General features: G+C 43.3%; 1 long non-coding RNA gene across 1 annotated transcript; it reads right to left on the bottom strand.

Annotated features, from left to right (window-relative positions):
* Nucleotides 1-201: 201 nt before the first annotated feature.
* Nucleotides 202-873, bottom strand: LOC128578990 (uncharacterized). The gene is made up of 2 exons (XR_008378017.1): nt 534-873; nt 202-257 (listed from the first exon to the last, which is right to left on the bottom strand). It is a non-coding gene; the product is annotated as an uncharacterized LOC128578990 (long non-coding RNA).
* Between the last annotated feature and the right edge of the window lie 18985 nt (nt 874-19858).

Genomic DNA, 19858 nt, shown 5'->3' with positions numbered 1-19858 from the left:
CATAGTTATCTAAGGTGAATTAATTGGGACAGGTTAAATACTGATACTGTAGGTGACTGTTGTCAAACTTTTGTTCTTTCTGATGGCTTAGCAATACATTAATGTATACATACTGCAACGGGCAGCCACTACCAGTTAGCAGCTGTTACAGTAAACTAGTCTAAAATACTAACATCTAATAACGTAATTAATTTATTTTGAGACAGAGTTACTTTGTCACCCTTGATAGAGTGTTCCGGCATCATAGCTCACAGCACCTTCAAACTCTTTTTTTTTTTTTTTGTAGAGGCAGAGTCTCACTTTATGGTCCTCGGTAGAGTGCCGTGGCATCACACAGCTCACAGCAACCTCCAACTGCTGGGCTGAAGTGATTCTCTTGTCTCAGCCTCCCGAGTAGCTGGGACTACAGGCGCCCGCCACAACGCCCGGCTATTTTTTTTTTTGGTTGCAGTTTGGCCGGGGCCGGGTTTGAACCCGCCACCCTCGGTATATGGGGCCGGCGCCTTACCTACTGAGCCACAGGCGCCGCCCACCTTCAAACTCTTAAAACGATTATCTTGCCTCAACCTTCCAAGTAGCTGGGACTACAAGTGCTGGCCACAATGCCTGGCTATTTTTAGAGACAGTATCTGGCTTAAGCTGGTCTCAATCTTCTGTGCTCAGGCAGTCCACCCACTTCAGACTTCCAGAGTGCTAGGATTACAGGCGTGAGCCACTGTGCCTGACCTTAACGGTAAAAATTTTTTTTTTTTTGTAGAGACAGAGTCTCACTTTATGGCCCTCGGTAGAGTGCCGTGGCCTCACACAGCTCACAGCAACCTCCAACTCCTGGGCTCAAGCAATTCTCTTGCCTCAGCCTCCCGAGTAGCTGGGACTACAGGTGCCCGCCACAACGCCCGGCTATTTTTTGGTTCAGTTTGGCCGGGGGCGGGTTTGAACCCACCACCCTCGGTATATGGGGCCAGCGCCTTACCGACTGAGCCACTGGCGCCGCCCCACAGTAAAAATTCTTAATAACATGGATATCAGATCAGATTCAGTAACTGAATAAATTTCAAACAACTGCAAAAGGGAAATGGATATTGTTTTCTATAATGAGGCAGTACTAAATGTTATGAGAATTGGTTAAGTGACTAAGTCTTACATTGTGGATCCAAAATAGACATAGAAATTATTCCATTTATAGAAAGTTTATTTTTATTTTATTTTTAGAGAGTCTCACTTTGTCACCTTGGTAGAGTGCCATGGCATCACAGCAACCTCCAGCTCTTGAGCTTAGGCAATTCTCTTGCTATCGTCTCCAGAGTATCTTGGACTAAAGGTACCCACCACAACTCCAGCTTTTTTGTTGGAGTTTGGGGCTGGGTATGAAATTGCCACCCTTGGGCGGCGCCTGTGGCTCAGTGAGTAGGGCGCCAGCCCCATATGCCGAGGGTGGCGGGTTCAAACCCAGCCCCGGCCAAACTGCAACCAAAAAATAGCCGGGCGTTGTGGCGGGAGCCTGTAGTCCCAGCTGCTCAGGAGGCTGAGGCAAGAGAATCGTGTAAGCCCAAGAGTTAAGAGGTTGCTGTGAGCCGTGTGACGCCACGGCACTCTACCCGAGGGCGGTACAGTGAGACTCTGTCTCTACAAAAAAAAAAAAAAAAGAAATTGCCACCCTTGGTATATGGGGCTGGCACCCTACTCACTGAGCCACAGGCACTGCCCATTTACAGAAAGTTTAAAACAAAATTTTAACAGATACCTCAAAAAGCGTAACAAAGCTTTTGTGTTCATAGCGGATTTTTGTAGATTTGGGTATACAGATATATGTTCATCCTGTCATTTATTGAGCTGAACATTTGTGAGGCATGTACTTGAGTTTGTAGGGTTTTTGGTTTTGGTTTTGCAGACAGTAAACTTCCTGTACTTTTTTTATTTTTTTGAGACAGCGCCTCACTATGTCGCTGTTAGTAGAGTACTGTGGAGTCACAGCTCACCAACTTTAACTCTTGGGCTTAAGGGATTTCTCTTAAGCCTCCCAAGTAGTTGGAACTACAGGCACCCACCACAATACCCCATTATTTTTTGATGTAGTTGTCATTGTTTAGCTGGCCCAGGCCGGGTTAGAACCCACCAGCCTCCAGGTATGTGGCCAGCATTGTAACCACTGCTACCAGTGCCAAGCCTTACTGTACTATCCTTTGAGCAACTTCCTGAGCTTTGGTGAGTGTGTTCACTTATTAGAAACCAATGTTTAGGTCCAGATACAGAACATTTTTACCGTTCCTAAGGGTTGATAGCATTTTGTCTTAAATTTCACATAGTAGTGGTTACTGGCTTCATGTGATCAATGAGACTGGCCCATGTCATCAATGAGGAGCATTGCCTTGAGAAATTGAGACAGTTATCAGTAACAGAAACTCCCTAGATATTTTTGCTTAGTAATTGTGTCAAGAGGGATGACAAGGGTGACCATAAAAACCTCCTTCACAGTACCTTTTGTGCTGGCCTTAAATCATCAACCACTGTGTCATCCTGGAAAACTATGTTTATTTCCATGTGACCAGGCCAGGGGCAAATGGGATACAGAACATCAATCACATACTTCCCTGAGTCATCTTCCAATCATTACTTATCTTTGATTATGCTAGGGAATCTTTGAGTTGTCTTTGCCAGGTGCTGTGGTGCTAATGGCAGGCTATAAACTTCTTGTAAGGAAGGCTAATATGAAGGAAGTAGATGGTTTAATACAAGGTAGGGGATGTGGAGGGAGCCAGGAGAGGGAAGGAGCAAGTGGTGTGGTGGTGGGAACGTGTATGGCATACCTCTACAGCTGGTGACTGTAGTCCCAGCTGCTTGGGAGGCTGAAGGGAGAGAATTGCTTGAGCCCAAGAATTTGGGGGTGGGACACAATTTTAAGGAGTTTACATAACAACCAAGGTAATCTAATTCTTTATATCCTCAGTGAATCCCAAAGCAAAAAAAAAAATTCTAGGAAGGAAATTGTCATGATCAAGCTGAATGGTCCACTTTGTTATTTACTAGCAAACAATGTCTCCAAAAGAGGCTAAAGCTACAGGAAGTTTATGGGAGGTGATCTGAGACTTGTTGGCCATAGGTGAAATTTGAATATCTGGTGGTTTCATGTATATTCTCTGATTCAAATTTTTTTCTCATTGGTTTCATATGCTGCCATTTCTGTGCTAGAAAAACCCAGTGCACTGCTCTCAGAGAACCCAATTTTCTGGATTCCCTTAGGAATTCTGTCATGAACCAGAACCTATGTAGTAGACATTTGCTGGGAACCACCACAATGAAATAATGTAGAAGTCTTTAGCAAATAGGAAGTGAAGATCAGTTTTATTCTCAGACACAAGAATCCTAAAATGAACCAAAAAAATAGGCTGGGCATGGAGGTCAAGGTGAGAGGGTTGAGACCATTTTCAGACCAACCTAAGTAATATAGGAAGACCCAGACCCCTTCTCTACACCCACGCACGCACACACACACATACACACACAAAATTGGGCTCTGGGCCTGTAGTTCAGTGATTATGGTACTGGCCACATACAGCCCAGCCTGCTAACCAACAATGACAACTACAACCAAAAAATAGCCAGGCATTGTGGTAGGCATCTGTAGTCCCAATTACTTGGGAGGCTGAGGCAAGAGAATCACTTAAGCCCAGGAGTTTGAGGGTGCTGTGAGTTGTGATGCCGCAGCACTACTGAGGGCAACAAAATGAGACTGTTATAGGGGGAAGTGGGAAAGCGGGTGGGTGGGTAGAGGGAGGGGAATCGGTGGGATCACACCTGTGGTGCATATTACAGGGGTATTTGCGAAACTTGGTAAATGTAGAATGTAAATGTTTTGGCACAGTAACTGAGATAACGCCGGAAAGGCTATGTTAACCACTGTGATAAAAATGTGTCAAATGGTATATGAAGTGAGTGTATGATGCCCCATAATCATATCATTGTATACAGTTATGATTTAATAAAAAAATTAAAAAAAAAAAAAAATGAGACTGTTAAAAAAAAAAATTTAGCTGGACCTGGTGTCTTCGCCTATAGTTTCAGCTCCTACTGAGGCAGGAAGATTATTTGAGTCAGGGGTTTGCAATTGCTGGGCCCTGTGTCGATGCTAGTGCCAGTGTGATAGAGCAAGACTCTGTCTCAAAAAGCAAATTGGCCGGGTGAGGTGGCTCACACCTATAATTCAGAGTGCAGAGGTTCAAGACCAGCCTAAGCCAGAGCAAGACCCTGTTTCTAAAAAGAGGCAAGCATTGTGGCAGGCAACTGTATGTAGTCCCAGCTATTTGGGAGGCTAAAGTGAGAGAATCCCTTGAGCTTGAGAGTTTGAGTTGCAGTGAGCCATGGCATTCTACTGAGGCCAACAAACTGAGACACTTGTCTCAAAAAAAAAAAAAAAAGTAAAACCCCTAATTTGCCTTGTTAACTTATTTCCCCATCAAGTCTTACATTTTGGCAGAGGTAAGTTTTTAAAACTCCCTGGCATTACTTTGAACTAAAAAACTTTTTTTTTTGAGACAAAGTCTATGTTGCCCTTGGTGGAGTGCCATGGAGTCACAGCTCATATCAACCTCAAACTCTCGGGCTTAAGAGATTCTCTTGCCTCAGTCTCCCAAGTAGCTGGAACTACAGGTGCCCACCACAAGGTTGGGCTATTTTTTTTTTTGTAGTTGTCATTGTTGTTTAGCAGGCCCAGGCTGAGTTCAGACCCACCAGCCCTAGTATATGTGGCTGGCACTTTAACCACTGAGCTACAGGCGCTGAGCCTAAAAAAATCATTACTTATATTTGAAGTATATATGTATTTTTTAAAATAAATATCCTTCAATAAAAGCTGATATATTTGAAATACATTAAGACTCGAGTTCCAGAAAATAATCACTCATTACCCATCTTCCTTTAATGTCTTTTCTTTTTCCTCTGAGACAGAGTCTCACTTTTGTCACCTGCTCCGTAAGAATGCAGTGACTTCATAGCTCACAGCAACGCAAACTCCTTGGTTCAAGCATTTTTCTTGCCTCAGCTTCCTGAGTAGCTGGGACTGCAAGGCCCCTTCATACACACACAACTCCCGGCTATTTTTAGAGGCAGGGGTCTTGTTCTTAAGCTGGTCTGGGGTCTACCTGCTTCTAACTCTAAGAGTGCTAGGATTATAGGCATGAGCCACTATGTCCAGCCTTTACAATTGCTTTAAACACAATTTGACAACTTTACACAATTTTTTGATTGCTATAAACTTTCACATCCTATCCCCTTGAGCTCTAAGTCCTGGTAACCATTGGCTTGGTTTCATCACTGATTTTTATCACTTTCAAGGTAGTTATACCCATGGACTTAAGACACTATGTATGTTTGACACAAACATAATGCCCCTAACTTTTTGGATATTTGGATGCATGAGATTTCATTTGTTTTTATCGTTGCATAGAAGAATCCCAAGGCATGGGTGGAGTCCAGATTATTCATTTATCTGTTAAGGACAATTGGGTTGTTACCAGTTATTGGCAGTTAAAACTACTGTGTATATACTCATACAGGCTTTTGTATATATTTGTATTCTCATTTCTACAAGAAAAATAGGACTATAAATTCAGGATCTTATTTTAAGCAGATGGTTGAGTTGATAAGAAAGTTGTGGGTGGTGCCTGTGGCTCAGTGAGCAGGGCGCCAGCCCCATATACCTAGGGTGGCAGTTCAAACCCAGCCCCAGCCAAACTGCAACAACAAAAAAAATAACCAGGCGTTGTGGCGGGCGCCTGTAGTCCCAGCTACTCAGGAGGCTGAGGCAGGAGAATTGCCTAAGCTCAGGAGTTGAAGGTTGCTGTGAGCTGTGTGACACCATGGCACTCTACTGAGGGTGACAAAGTGAGACTCTATCCCTACAAAAAAAAAAAGAAAGTTGTTTTCCAGGCTCGGCACCTGTGGTTCAAGTGGCTAAGGCGCCAGCCACATACACCTGACCTGGGGGGTTCGAATCCAGCCCAGGGCCTGCAAAACAACAATGACGGCTATAACAAAAAAAAAATAGCTGGGCGTTGTGGCGGGCGCCTGTAGTCCCAGTACTTGGGAGGCTGAGGCAAGAGAATCGCTTAAGCCCAGGAGTTGGAGGTTTCTGTGAGCTAAGATGCCACGGCACTCTACCCAGGGTAACAGATTGAGGCTCTGTCTCAAAAAAAAAAAAGAAAGTTGTTTTCCAGGGTGGCGCCTGTGGCTCAGAGTAGGTGCCAGCCCCATATGCCAGAGGTGGCGGGTTCAAACTACCAAAAAAAAAAAAAAAAAAAAGAAAGTTGTTTTCCAGACTGGTGGTATAAATTTATATTGTCAGCAATAATGACATTACTAGGATTGGTAGAATTTGGAACTAGCATTGTGTTGTATATTGAGTTAATCTATTAAAAAGTTGTTTCCCATGTAACAATCCCTAAGAATTATATTCATCAACACAGTAAAATGTGCAGAAATGTTGTTTGGTCATGTATATGAAGTTACATTTTCAACTGTAAGAACTGTTTATAAAATCTCCTTTTCACTAAATGTAAAATGACATATTAACTTTTTTATTTTTATTTATTTTAACTTTAGATTAATATGAGAGTAAAAACTACTAGGTTACATTGTGTTTGTTAGATTAAGTCTAAGTTATAACTGAGCCCTTAACCTGGGAAGTGTGCCATATACCCTCTACATTATGTCTGTTAGGTGACAGTATAACAATACCCCTCCTGACTCCTATACCCTCAACTTGGATTTTATTGTTTTTTTTTGTGTGTGTAGGTATGTAGTTGTTTCATATATGAATTTTGAATATACTGAATACCATTTTTTTGGTGTGTGTGTGCTTTTGGCCAGGGCTGGGTTTGAACCCACCACCTCCAGCGTATGGGACCAGGGCCCTACTCCTTGAGCCACAGGCACCGCCCCCCATTTTTTTTTTTTTTTTTTTTGCAGTTTTTGGCTGGGGCTGGGTTTGAACCCGCCACCTCTGGCATATGGGGCCAGTGCCCTACACCTTTGAGTCACAGGTGCTGCCCATGAATACCTTTTTTTTTTTTTTAATCTCATGCTTTATTTATTTATTTATTTATTTATTTGCAGTTTTTTTGGCCAGGGTCAGGTTTACACCTGCAACCTTCAGCATATGGGGCCGGCGCACTACTCCTTGAGCCACAGGCACCACCTTTTTTTTTTTTTTTTGAGACAGAGCCTCAAGCTGTCCCCTGGGTAGAGTGCTGTGACACCATAGGTCACAGTAACCTCCAACTCCTGGGTCAAGTGATTCTCCTGCCTCCACCTCCCAAGTAGCTGGGACTACAGGTGCCTGGCACAAGGCCCAGCTATTTTTTGGTTGTAACCATCATTGTTGTTTGGTGGGCCCAGGCTCAGGTGTTTGTGGCCAGCGCCTTAGCCCCTTGAGTCACAGGCATTGAGCCAAGTTCCTATCTTTTTATGGCTGAATAGTATACCATAGTATACATATAGCACAGTTAATTACACCAGTCATGTATTGATGTACACTTGAGTTGATTCTATTATCTTTGTGATGGTAAAGTGAACTTCAGTAAACATTCTAGTGCAAATATCCTCATGGTAAAATGATTTTTTTTTCTTTTGGGTAGAAACCTAGTAATGGGATCGCAACATCAAATGGAAGGCCTATTTTGAGTTCTTTGAAGATTCTCCATACCTCATTTGAAAAGGCTGTATTAGTTTGCAGTCCCAGCAACAGTGTAAAAAATGTTATCTTTAGGGTGGCGCCTGTGGCTCAGGGAGTGGGGTGCCGGCCCCATATACCGAGGGTGGTGGGTTCAAACCCAGCCCCGGCTGAACTGCAACCAAAAAATAGCTGGGCATTGTGACGGGCGCCTGTAGTCCCAGCTGCTCAGGAGCCTGACACAGGAGAATCGCAGAACCCCAAGAGTTAGAGGTTGCTGTGAGTCCTGTGACATCATGGCACTCTACCGAATGTGGTAAAGTGAGACTGTCTCTACAAAAAAAAAAAAAAATTTTTAAATGTTCTCTTTAGTCCCAAAGCTGTGGAATGTGGGTGATGTCTCCAGGCGATTTTGATTCGCATTTATCTGATGGTTAGGTATTCTGAGTGTCTTTTGATGTTCATAAGCCATTTGTCTTCAGAGAAGATTCTGTTTTCTGTCTCTTACGCAGTGATAAATGTGGTTGGTTGCTCTTTTTTGTTGTTGCTTAATTTGAGTTCTCTGTAGATTCTATTTCAACCCTTGGTCAGATTTATAATATGGAAATATCTTTTCCCCTTCTGAAGGTGGTTGTTTGCTTTAATTTTTGTGCTTTTAGCTATGCAAAAGCTTTTAGCTTAATTAAGTGCCATTTATTTATTGTTGTTGGAATTGCTACTGACATCTGTATAAAATCTTTCCTCTGGTTTGGCATGGTGATTCATTTCTGTAATCCTAGCACTGTGGGAAGCCAAGCTGGGTGGATCGCCTGAGCACAGAAATTTGAGATCAGCATAAGTAAACAGACCATGTCTCTACTGAAAAATAGAAAAACTACCTGGGTGTTGTGGTGAGCACCTGTAGTCTTAGCTACACAGGAGGCTGAGACAGGAGGATTCCTCAAGCCCAAGAATTTGAGGTTGCTGTGAGCTATGACACGATGGCTCTCAACCCCAAGGCAACTGAGACTCTGTCTCAAAATAAAAACATAAATAAAACTCTTTTCTCTGGCTGCTATCAAGAGTTTTTCCCATGCATTTTTTTCTAAGATTTTTTTTTTCTTTTTAGAGAGAGTCTCACTTTGTCACGCTTGGTAGAGTGCCCTGGAGTCACAGCTCATAGCAACCTCAAACTCTTGAGTTCAAGTGATCCTCTTGCCTTAGCCTCCCAAGTAGCTGGGGCTATAGCTGCCTGCCACAACACCCAACTGTTTTTAGAGATGGGGATCTCACTCTTGCTCAGGCTGGTCTCAAACTCCTGAGCTCAAGCAATCTACCTGCCCCAGCCTTTCAGATTGCTGAGATTACAGGTATGAGCCACTGTGCCCAGCCTCTTCTAGGCTTTTTATTGCATTATGTCTTAGATTTAAGTGTTTCATTGTGTAGCAATCCATAGCTCAGAGGGTAGGGCGCCAGCCACATACATCAAGGCTGGTGGGTTTGACCCGGCCTAGGCCAGCGAAAACAACAATGACAACTGCAACAAAAAAAATACCTGGGCATTGTGGTGGGTGCCTGTAGTGCCAGCTGCTTGGGAGGCTGAGGCAAGAAAATTGCTTAAGTTCGGGCGGCGCCTGTGGCTCAAAGGGGTAGAGCGCCGGTCCCGTATGCTGAAGGTGGCGGGTTCAAACCCAGCCCTGGCCAAAAAAAAGAAAATTGCTTAAGTTCAAGAGTTTGAGGTTGCTGTGAGCTGTGATGCCATGGCACTCCACCGAGAGCAACACAATGAGACTCTGTCTCAAAAAAATATATATATATATTTTATCGAGTTTTATTAGGCTTGGTGCCCGTAGCTCAGTGGTTAGGGCGCCAGCCACATATACTGGAGCTGGCAGGTTTGAACCTGGCCTAAGACTGCTAAACAACAAGGACAAGTACAACCAAAAAATAGCCAGGCACCTGTAGTCCCAGCTACTTGGGAGGTTGAGGCAAGAGAATTGCTTAAGCCCAGGAGTTTGAGGTTGCTGTGAGCTGTGACACCATGTACTCTACCAACGAGTGACATAGTGAGACTGTCTCAAAAAATAAATAGTTTTATCAATTGTGATTCAATTTTTGTCAGTGGGAAGAGGTGCAGTCCAGTTTCACTCTTCCACATGTGACTTCCAGTACCATTTTGTGTGTGTGTGTGTACACATATACTTTTATTGTAACAAAGCAACTTGCATGCTTTCATTTTTTATTTATTTTTTGAGACGGTCTCGAGCTGTCTCCCTGGATAGAGTGCTGTGGCATCACAGCTTACAGCAACTTCAAACTCTTGGCCTTAAGCAGTTCTCTTGCCTCAGCTTCCCAAGTAGCTGGGACTACTAATGCCCACCACAACACATGCCTATTTTTAGAGTGGGGTCTCACTCTGGCTCAGGCTGGTCTCAGCCTATGAGCTCAGGCAATCCACCTGCCTCAGCCTCCCAAGTGCTGGGATTATAGGAGTGAGCTACTGTGCCCGGCCTGCAAAAAGTCTTTTATAGATATCGTAGGTTTAAATTTTGTAAATGAGTGAAGATTAGACACACACCTTAAACAAGATACATTTTACTATTTGTATCTTTTTAATAGCATTATACTTTTTACATGAACACAAATCCTCATACTCTATTTATTACCAATTTCAATAATTATTTTAAACCAGAAAGTCAATTCTGTGATTCAGAAAATGTACTTAGATTAAATTAAGATATTATATATTTTTATTTTATGGACTACTGAAGTAAAAAGTCCTAGGCAAAACAATGTAAATAGCTACAACAAATGTTTTATTTTTCTGTTATTTTGTCAAAGTTTTATGGCATTTACTTTTTCTATCAATTCAATACAACAACCTATGATTAGGATGGCTCTGTACCAGAAACAATCCTTGAAAAGTTAAGTAGAAGCAGCTTTGTACTACTTGCAATAGTTTTTTCTTTTTTTTTTTTTTTAATTTTTTTTTTAATTTGGCCGGGGCTGGGTTTGAACCCGCCATCTCCGGCATATGGGACCGGCGCCCTACCCACTGAGCCACAGGCGCCGCCCTTGCAATAGTTTTTTCTTCTTACTCCACTTGACACCAAATTGTATGGAGTCTTTCCATACCGTAACGAATTCTCTGACTCTCTGATTTATTTTTGATGCTATTCACAGTTAATGTAGACCCCACCTGTGAAGGGTTTTTCTACAGACTGCTTCATTTCACACATTGTGAAAATTGGAATACCTAGCTTCCCATGACTCATGCCCCCAAAATTTACAACTATCTATATAACCCAGCCGTGAGTTTGATCATGTGCAAGAACAACTCTTAGAACTCTAGAAAGCACTCTATTTACTTTTAGTGGGTTTTGTTTCTTTGTTTTTTTAAGAGACAGAGTCTCACTTTGTCGCCTGGTGTCACAGCTCACAGTAACCTCCAGCTCTTGGGCTTAGGCGATTCTCTTGCCTACAGGCACCTGCCACAATGCCCGGCTATTTTTTGTTGCAGTTTGGCTGGGGCCAGGTTTGAACCCGCCACCTTTGGTATATGGGGCCAGCACCCTACTCACTGAGCCACTGGCGATACCCTACTTTTAGTGGTTTTTTACAAAAGGTACAATCTAAGAATAGCCAGATGGAATTAACCCATAAAGGAATTGTATATTTGGGAGTGGCACAGAGCTTCCGCAGCATCTCCAGGCATGCCACCCACCTATATGTTCAGAGGTCCTGGAACTCAATGTTCAAAAATTTTTATAATCTAATCTCTATACTCTCCTTCTCTAAGGTCATAGGTTAGAGCAGAAAGCTTCTACCTTTTAATCAGTCTCATGTTAAGATTTGCTTGCCGGCTTGGTATGTGTAGCCCAATGGCCAGGGCACCAGCCATATACACCGGAAATGGCAGGTTCAAATCCAGCCCAAGCCTGCCAAACGACAACTACAACCAAAAAATATCCAAGTGTGGGCAACTATAGTCCCAGCTACTTGAGAGGCTGAGGCAAGAGAATTGCTTAAGCCCAAGATTTGGAGGTTGCTGTGAGCTTTGACACAATGGCACTCTACCCAGGGTGACTTAGTGAGACTGTCTCAAAAAAAAAAAAAGAATTTGCTTGCTATCACTCAGGAAATTAAAGTCTTTTGGGAATTCTATGTCAGGAATAGGAGATAAGACCAAATAAATTTTTTATTGTGCCACTCTGCCCAAAATACATTTCTTGCCAAACCACATCTATGGTTAAGCAGTAATGGTATTTTCTTGGAGAACGATGAATATGAGGATAGATTTTCAAAGCCAGCATATTTGTCTCGGGGTTCAGTTGAAATGGTACTAGTCTGTTTCAGTATAATGGAATGACTTTAATCTTTCATTCTTTGAAGAGAGAGAATGTCCTATATATAAAATAATACAGTTTTGGCCGGTGCCTGCGGTTTAGTGGGTAGGGAACCAGCACCATGTACCGAGGGTGGCAGGACCTTTGACCAAACTGCAACAAAAATATAGCCAAGCATTGTGGTGGGCACCTATGGTCCCAGCTACTCTGGAGGCTGAGGCAAGAGAATCACCTAGGCCCAGGAGTTGGAAGTTGCTGTGAGCTGTGTGACGCCACGGCACTCTACCGAGGACAATGAAGTAAGTCTCTTAGGTGCGTGGCCATTTGGAATTCTTCTATTCAGTAAGCTCCCAGCTGGTGAATAAAGCCCTTCCTCTTATAAACATGGTGTTTGGGTTCAATGGTGTTTGTGTCCTTTGGGCCTTGCCTTCCTGCAACATTTTTGGTTCCCTGACCAGGAAGCGAGATCACCCCTGGAGAGAACATGCACCTGGTAGTTGCTGCCTATCCTCTGGACCACCCACATGGGGGCCCCTGATCCGTCTGGGCGAGGTGAACCACTGAGCCTGCCAGGGAGGCTGTTTGGCCTCCCTGTGTGAACGCCTCAACTGGGCTGAGAAAGGACCCCGTCAGCGGGTCTTCAAGGAGTCAAACACTGGGAGGAACTGGCATGCAGGAACAAGTACCTACACAAGAAGACGTCTAAGACAAGGTATGATCGATCTGGGGATCCTACTACAGTTTTAGTGGAAGAGGAGCCTGATCAACTCCTTGGGTATTAGATCACTGGCAGGTCTGTTGAGAAGTGTGTGAGGGTGTGAGCATGTGGTATGACTGCGAGAACTCCGAGGGTGGAGTTGGACCTCCCTTCACAGGGCTTACAGGAGTGTTGGTTTGCCTCCTATGGCTAAGTAGCAGCTCGAGTGGGAAATTGAGGCTGCCCAGGTTAAGAAGTGAGTTGGAATTGTGTGCATGTGAGTGCTTTGAGAATGACTGAGATAGGTAATAATAGGTGGGGTTTCCCCACCCCCACCCCCACCACCATTCATGGGGTGAAACAAATGTGTGAGTGTGCCCTTCTTTCCTGCTCCAACTTTGCCCCTTGGCTATTCTGAGAAAAACTGGAAGTTCCAGGTTTTCCGCTTTCTGTCTTTGGTGGCAGCCACGTGGTCATATGGGACTTGGGAGAAAATGAAAAGACATTAGAAAGAATGTTGTAGTTTTTTTTTTTTTTTTTTTGTAGAGACAGAGTCTGACCTTACCGCCCTTGGTAGAGTGCCATGACGTCACAGGACTCACAGCAATGTCTAGCTCTTGGGCTTAGGCGATTCTCTTGCCTCAGCCTCCTGAGCAGCTGGGACTACAGGCGCCCACCACAGTGCCCGGCTATTTTTTGGTTGCAGTTTGGCCAGGGCTGGGTTTGAACTCGCACCCTTCTCACTAAGCCACAGGCGCTGCCTGTTGTTGTAGTTTTGTTACTGGAATTTCTTCATTGAGTGTTTGGTCTCAGGAATTTGAGAATTGAGCCCCCCGGGCCACAGATCAACGATAAAATGGCATTTTGTTGGACTGAGGGGCACGCAGAGAGTGGAGGGTGCCAGAGCTATTGGCAAAGGGTCATGCCTTGAAAAGTGTTACGATTTAGGCAGTCCAGTGAGCTCTGGATGGCCCTTGAAAATCTGGGAAGAGAGTGTAAATCTTGTGCTGGAGGAGACTATATCCATATAAGCAACAGGTCTCCAAGGTGAACAGCCTCTGGAAGGTGGGGAGGAGCTCCAGATCGGAGGTTTCCTTTTTCTAGGGGTAAATAATTGGCCCTGAGAGATATTTTGGCCAGGACTTGGTAGATGGGGTGGCACCTGTGGCTCAGTGCGTAGGGCGCCGACCCCATATACCTAGGGTGGCAGGTTCAAACGCGGCCCCGGCCAAATTGCAACCAAAAAATAGCCGGGCGTTGTGGCGGGCGCCTGTAGTCCCAGCTACTCGGGAGGCTGAGGCAAGAGAATCGCTTAAGCCCAGGAGTTGGAGGTTGCTGTGAGCTGTGTGATGCCACAGCACTCTACCAAAGGCCATAAAGTGAGACTCTGTCTCTACAAAAAAAAAAAAAAGGACTTGGTAGATGGAAAAATACCTTTACAAACTGAAGGGGTGTTCTAGCAAATGAATGAATGCAGCGCCTTACCTCGGACAAGGTTATTAGGTCTTTGCTGCAGTTTTTGTCTGGGGAGGGGATCGGGGGTGTGCTCCTTAGGGTGGAGCCGTCCAAAAGGTTTCCGGCTGCTTTGTCCATGACCTTGCTGGGGCTGAGAGGGTTTGTGCCTGGACATGCGAGTCTGATGTCTAAGCTCACCTGAGCCTGAAAAATGGGGGTTCCCTGTCCAGCCTTGAGTGGGAAAATTCTGTATCAATGTTACATCTCATAAATGTCTCTCATTTGTAAAATGTAATAATTTGGTTGTTTATTTTAAATTGTTGAGGAAACTGAATCTTTGTCAAAGGATAAGATTCTTGCCTTTTAAACCTTCTGGTTATCACAAATTGCTCTTCAACATTGTAATGGAAGTTTTAGCCATTGCAATTAGGGAAGAAAAGCCAATCAAGGGTATCCACATAGGGTTAGAAGAGATCAAACTTTCACTCTTCGCAGATGACATGATCGAATATCTGGAAAACACTAAGGATTCTACTACAAAACTTTTAGAAGTGATCAAGGAATACAGCAATGTCTCAGGCTACAAAATCACACCCATAAATCTTTAACCTTTACATATATACCAACAATAACCAAGCCGGAAAAACAGTTAAGGACCCTATTCCTTTCACAGTAGTGGCAAAGAAGATGAAATATTTGGGAGTATATCTAACAAAGGATGTGAAAGATCTCTTCAAAGAGAACTATGAGACTTTAAGAAAAGAAATAGCTCAAGATGTTAACAAATACCATGCTCATGGCTGGGAAGAATCAACATTGTTTTTTTTGTGTGGAGACAGTCTCACCTTATCGCCCTTGGTAGAGTGCTTATGGCATCATACAGCTCACAGCAACCTCCAACTCCTGGGCTTAGGCGATTCTCCTGCCTCAGCCTCCCAAATAGCTGGGACTACAGGTGCCCACCATAATGCCCGGCTATTTTTTTGTTGCAGTTTTGGCTGGGGCCGGGTTTGAACCCACCACCCTTGGTATATGGGTCCGGTGCCCTACCTGCTGAGCCACATGCACTGCCCAACATTGTTAAAATGTCTATACTACCCAAAGCAATATATAATTTTATTTATTTATTATTTTTTTTGTAGAGACAGAGTCTCACTTTATCGCCCTTGGTAGAGTGCCGTGGCGTCACACAGCTCACAGCAACCTCCAACTCCTAGGCTTAGGCAATTCTCTTGCCTCAGCCTCCCAAGTAGCTGGGATTACAGGCGCCCGCCACAACACCCAGCTATTTTTTTTTGTTGTTGCAGTTTGGCCGGGGCCGGGTTTGAACCCACCACCCTCGGCATGTGGGGCTGGCGCCCCACCCGCTGAGCCACAGGCACCGCCCAGCAATATATAATTTTAATGCAATTCCTATTAAAGCTCCATTGTCATATTTTAAAGATCTTGAAAAAATAATACTTCGTTTTATATGGAATCAGAAAAACCTCAAACAGCCAAAACATTACTCAGTAATAAAAGCACAGCAGGAGGAATCATGCTACCAGACCTGAGACTGTACTATAGATCGATAGTGATCAAAACAGCATGGTATTGGCACAAAAACAGAGAAGTAGATGTTTGGAACAGAATAGAGAACCAAGAGATAAATCCAGCTACTTAACCGTTATTTGATCTTTGATAAGCCAATTAAAAACATTCAGTGGAGGGTGGTGCCTGTGGCTCAAGGAGTAAGGTACTGGCCCCGTATACTGGAGGTGGTGGGTTGAAATCCAGCCCCGGCCAAAAACAAAAACAAAACAAAACAAACAAACAAAAAAACATTCAGTGGAGAAAAGATTCCCTATTTAACAAATGGTGCTGGGTGAACTGGCTGGCAACCTGTAGAAGATTGAAACTGCACCAACACTTTTCATCATTAACTAAGATAGACTCTCACTGGATAAAAGATTTAAACTTAAGACATGAAACTATAAAAATACTTGAAGAAAGTACAGGGAAAACTCTTGAAGGAATCAGCTTGGGTGAATATTTTATGAGGAGGACTCCCCAGGCAATTGAAGCAGTATCAAAAATACACTACTGGGACCTGATCAAACTAAAAAGCTTCTGCACAGCCAAGTAAGTAAATCAAGCAGACAGCTCAGAATGGGAGAAGATATTTGCAGATTATACCTCTGATGAAAGTCTAATAACCAGAATCCAAGGAGAACTCAAACATATTAGCAAGAAAAGAACATGTGATCCCATCTCAGGGTGGGCAAAGGACTTGAAGAGAAACTTCTCTAAAGAAGACAGATGCAGGGGCGGCGCCTGTGGCTCAAGGAGTAGGGCGGCAGCCCCATATGCCAGACAGAGGTGGTGGGTTCAAACCCAAGCCCAGGCCAAAAAAAAAAAAAAGAAGACAGATGCACAATCTACAAACACATGAAAAAAGCTTATCATCCTTACTCTTCAAAGAAATGCCAATCAAAATGACTTTGAGATACTACCTAACCCTAGTAAGAGTAGCCCACATCACAAAATCCCAAAACCAGAGATGTTGGCGTGGATGTGGAGAAAAGGGCACACTTCTACACTGCTGGTGGGAATGCACACTAATACTTTCCTTCTGGAAGGATGTTTGGAGAATACTTTGAGACCTAAAAATAGACCTGCCATTTGATCCTGTAATTCCTTTACTAGGTATATACCCAGAAGACCAAAAATTACAATATAACAAAGACATCTGTACCAGAATGCTTATTGCAGCCCAATTCATAATTGCTAAGTCATGGAAGAAGCCCAAGTCCATCCACCCACAAATGGACTAGCAAATTGTGATACATGTATACCATGGAATATTATGCAACCTTAAAGAAAGATGGAGACTTTACCTCTTTCATGTTTACGTGGAACATACTCTTTTTAGCAAAGTATCTCAGGAATGGAATAAAAAGTATCCAATGTACTCAGCCCTACTATGAAGCTAAATTATAGCTTTCACATGAAGACTATAACCCAACTACAGCACAAGACTATGGGGAAAGGGCCAGGGAAGGGGAAGGGAGGGGGGAGGTTAGGGTGGAGGGCGTGTAAGGGGTGGGGCCACACCTAGGGTGCATCTTAGAATGGGTACAGGCGAAACTTAACTAAAGGCAGAATACAAATGTCTACATACAATAACTAAGAAAATGCCATGAAGGCTATATTGAACAGAGAATATTTCAGATTGTATATGAAAGCAGCACATTGTACCCCTTGATTGCACTAATGTACACAGCTATCATTTAATAATTAAAAAAAGACTGTCTCTTAAAAAAGAAAAAAGAAAAAAATTACATATATATACACACATATATATTTATAGTTTTTAAGAGAAAACATTAGTGATTTTTAAACAACAACTTTGGAGAAATTTTTTTTTTTTTTTTTTGTAGAGACAGAGTCTCACTTTATGGCCCTCGGTAGAGTGCCGTGGCATCACACAGATCACAGCAACCTCCAACTCCTGGGCTTAAGCGATTCTCTTGCCTCAGCCTCCCGAGTAGCTGGGACTACAGGCGCCCGCCACAACGCCCAGCTATTTTTTCGGTTGCAGTTTGGCCGGGGCCGGGTTTGAACCCGCCACCCTCGGTATATGGGGCCCGTGCCTTACCGACTGAGCCACAGGCGCCGCCCATGGAGAAATTCTTTATTGACAGGTCTAATACCAAGAATGTGCAAAATATACATTATATAACATTAAAAATGGAAAGAATTTTCATAACTAATGAATAAATGGCATGAGAAAAACATATTTGCAGTACATAAGATAGAAATTTAGATAATTTGGTTTTGTTTTTTGAGACAGACTCTCCCTTTGTCACCCTGAGTACAGTGCCCTGACTTCATAGCTCACAGCAACAAACTCTTTGGCTCAAGAGATTCTCTTGCTTCAGTCTCCCAAGTAGGTGGGCCTACAGGTGCACACCACAATGTCCAGCTATTTTCTTTTTCTATTTTTACTAGAGACTAGGTCTCATTCCTGCTTAGGCTGTTCTTAAATCACTGAGCTCAAGCAATCCACCCCTTGGCCTCATAGAGTGCTAGGATTACAGGTGTTAAGTATTGCTCCTTGCCTAAGTTCTGGTCATTTTCTGAATATATAAATAATTTTTAACAAAATATGAGGACAAAGACTGATACCAACTAAAAACGTACAAAGGTCAGCAATAGGTAGTTCATAATAAAAGAAATAAAATACAAACTTGACAAGATGCTCAAATTCTTATTTATTTGTGCAAATTAAAACAATCATTGAGTCTAATAAATTTAAAAGTTTAAAGATTTAAAAGGTTTTTTGTTTTCTTTCTTTTTTTTTTTTTTCTTGTGGTTTTTGACCGGGGCTAGGTTTGAACCCGCCACCTCCAGCATATGGGACCGGCGCCCTACTCCTTGAGCCACATGCGCCACCCTGTTTTTTGTTTTTGTAGAGACAGAGTCTCACTTTACCGCCCTCGGTAGAGTGCCATGATGTCACACCGCTCACAGCAACCTCCAGCTTTTGGGCTTACGTGATTCTCTTGTCTCAGCCTCCCAAGCAGCTGGGACTACAGGCATCCGCCACAATGCCGGGCTATTTTTTGGTTGCAATTTGGCCGAGGCCGGGTTTGAACCCGCTACCCTCGGTATATGGGGCCAGCGCCCTACTCCCTGTGGCACAGGCGCCACCCAAGATTTTAAAGTTTTTAAAAGTTTGGACATAGGGTGGCACCTGTGGCTCAGGGAGTAGGGTGCTGGTCCCATATGCCAAGGGTGGCAGGTTTAAACCTAACCCTGGTCAAAACTGCTAAATAAATAAATAAAAATTAAAAAAAAAAAAGTTTGGGCGGTGCCTGTGGCTCAAGGAGTAGGGCACCGGTCCCATATGCCGGAGGTGGCAGGTTCAAACCCAGCCCTGGCCAAAAATAAAAAAATAAAAAGTTTGGACATATATGAATCAGAATCTCATTCTTTTAATATAAATGTAAATTAATAATTCTTTTAGAAGATAATTTTTAAAAAGATAATTCTTTTAGAAGATACAGTGTTCACAATTTGGCAAAGTGGAGCTCAAAAAGCACTAACTCTTTGATCAAATAATTAAGCGATTTATTCTACAGATACATTCAAAAAAATGGATACAGATAAGGGCAAAACAATTATAGTATTGTTTGTAATATTTAATACAGGAGTGGTGCCCCAGTGAAGGTGGGAAAGCCTCTGAACTTTAAGTGGGTTCTTAGCTTTTTTATTTTTTTGAGATAGAGCCTCAAGCAGTTGCACTGGGTAGAGTGCCCCTGTCTCTGCCTCCCAAGCAGCTGGGACCACAGGTGCCTGCCACAATACCCGGCTATTTTTTGGTTGCAGCTGTCGTTGTTTGGTGGGCTGGGCTGGATTTGAACTCACCAGCTTAGGTGTATATGGCTGGCACCTTAGCTGCTTGAGCCAGAGTTCTTAGCTTCACGCAGAATTCAAGTGCGTTAATGATTGACAGTTTACTGAAAATGACAGACAATACATCCTACCTCCCAGGTGGAGTAAGGGTTCTTTTTGAGCCAGAGGTCAGTGGGCCAATGGTAATATTTTTAAATGTTCATAAACCCCCATGGGAAATAGCTGTACATGACCAGTATTGTCTTGAGGTCAGGCTAAAATGTTAATCATAAACTGCTGTCCAAAAACCTGAGCACAAACAGTTTGGCCTAGTAATTA

This window comes from Nycticebus coucang, chromosome Y (assembly GCF_027406575.1).
Source record: "Nycticebus coucang isolate mNycCou1 chromosome Y, mNycCou1.pri, whole genome shotgun sequence".
NCBI lineage: Eukaryota > Metazoa > Chordata > Mammalia > Primates > Lorisidae > Nycticebus > Nycticebus coucang.
This window is presented reverse-complemented; position numbering and strand designations above follow the sequence as displayed.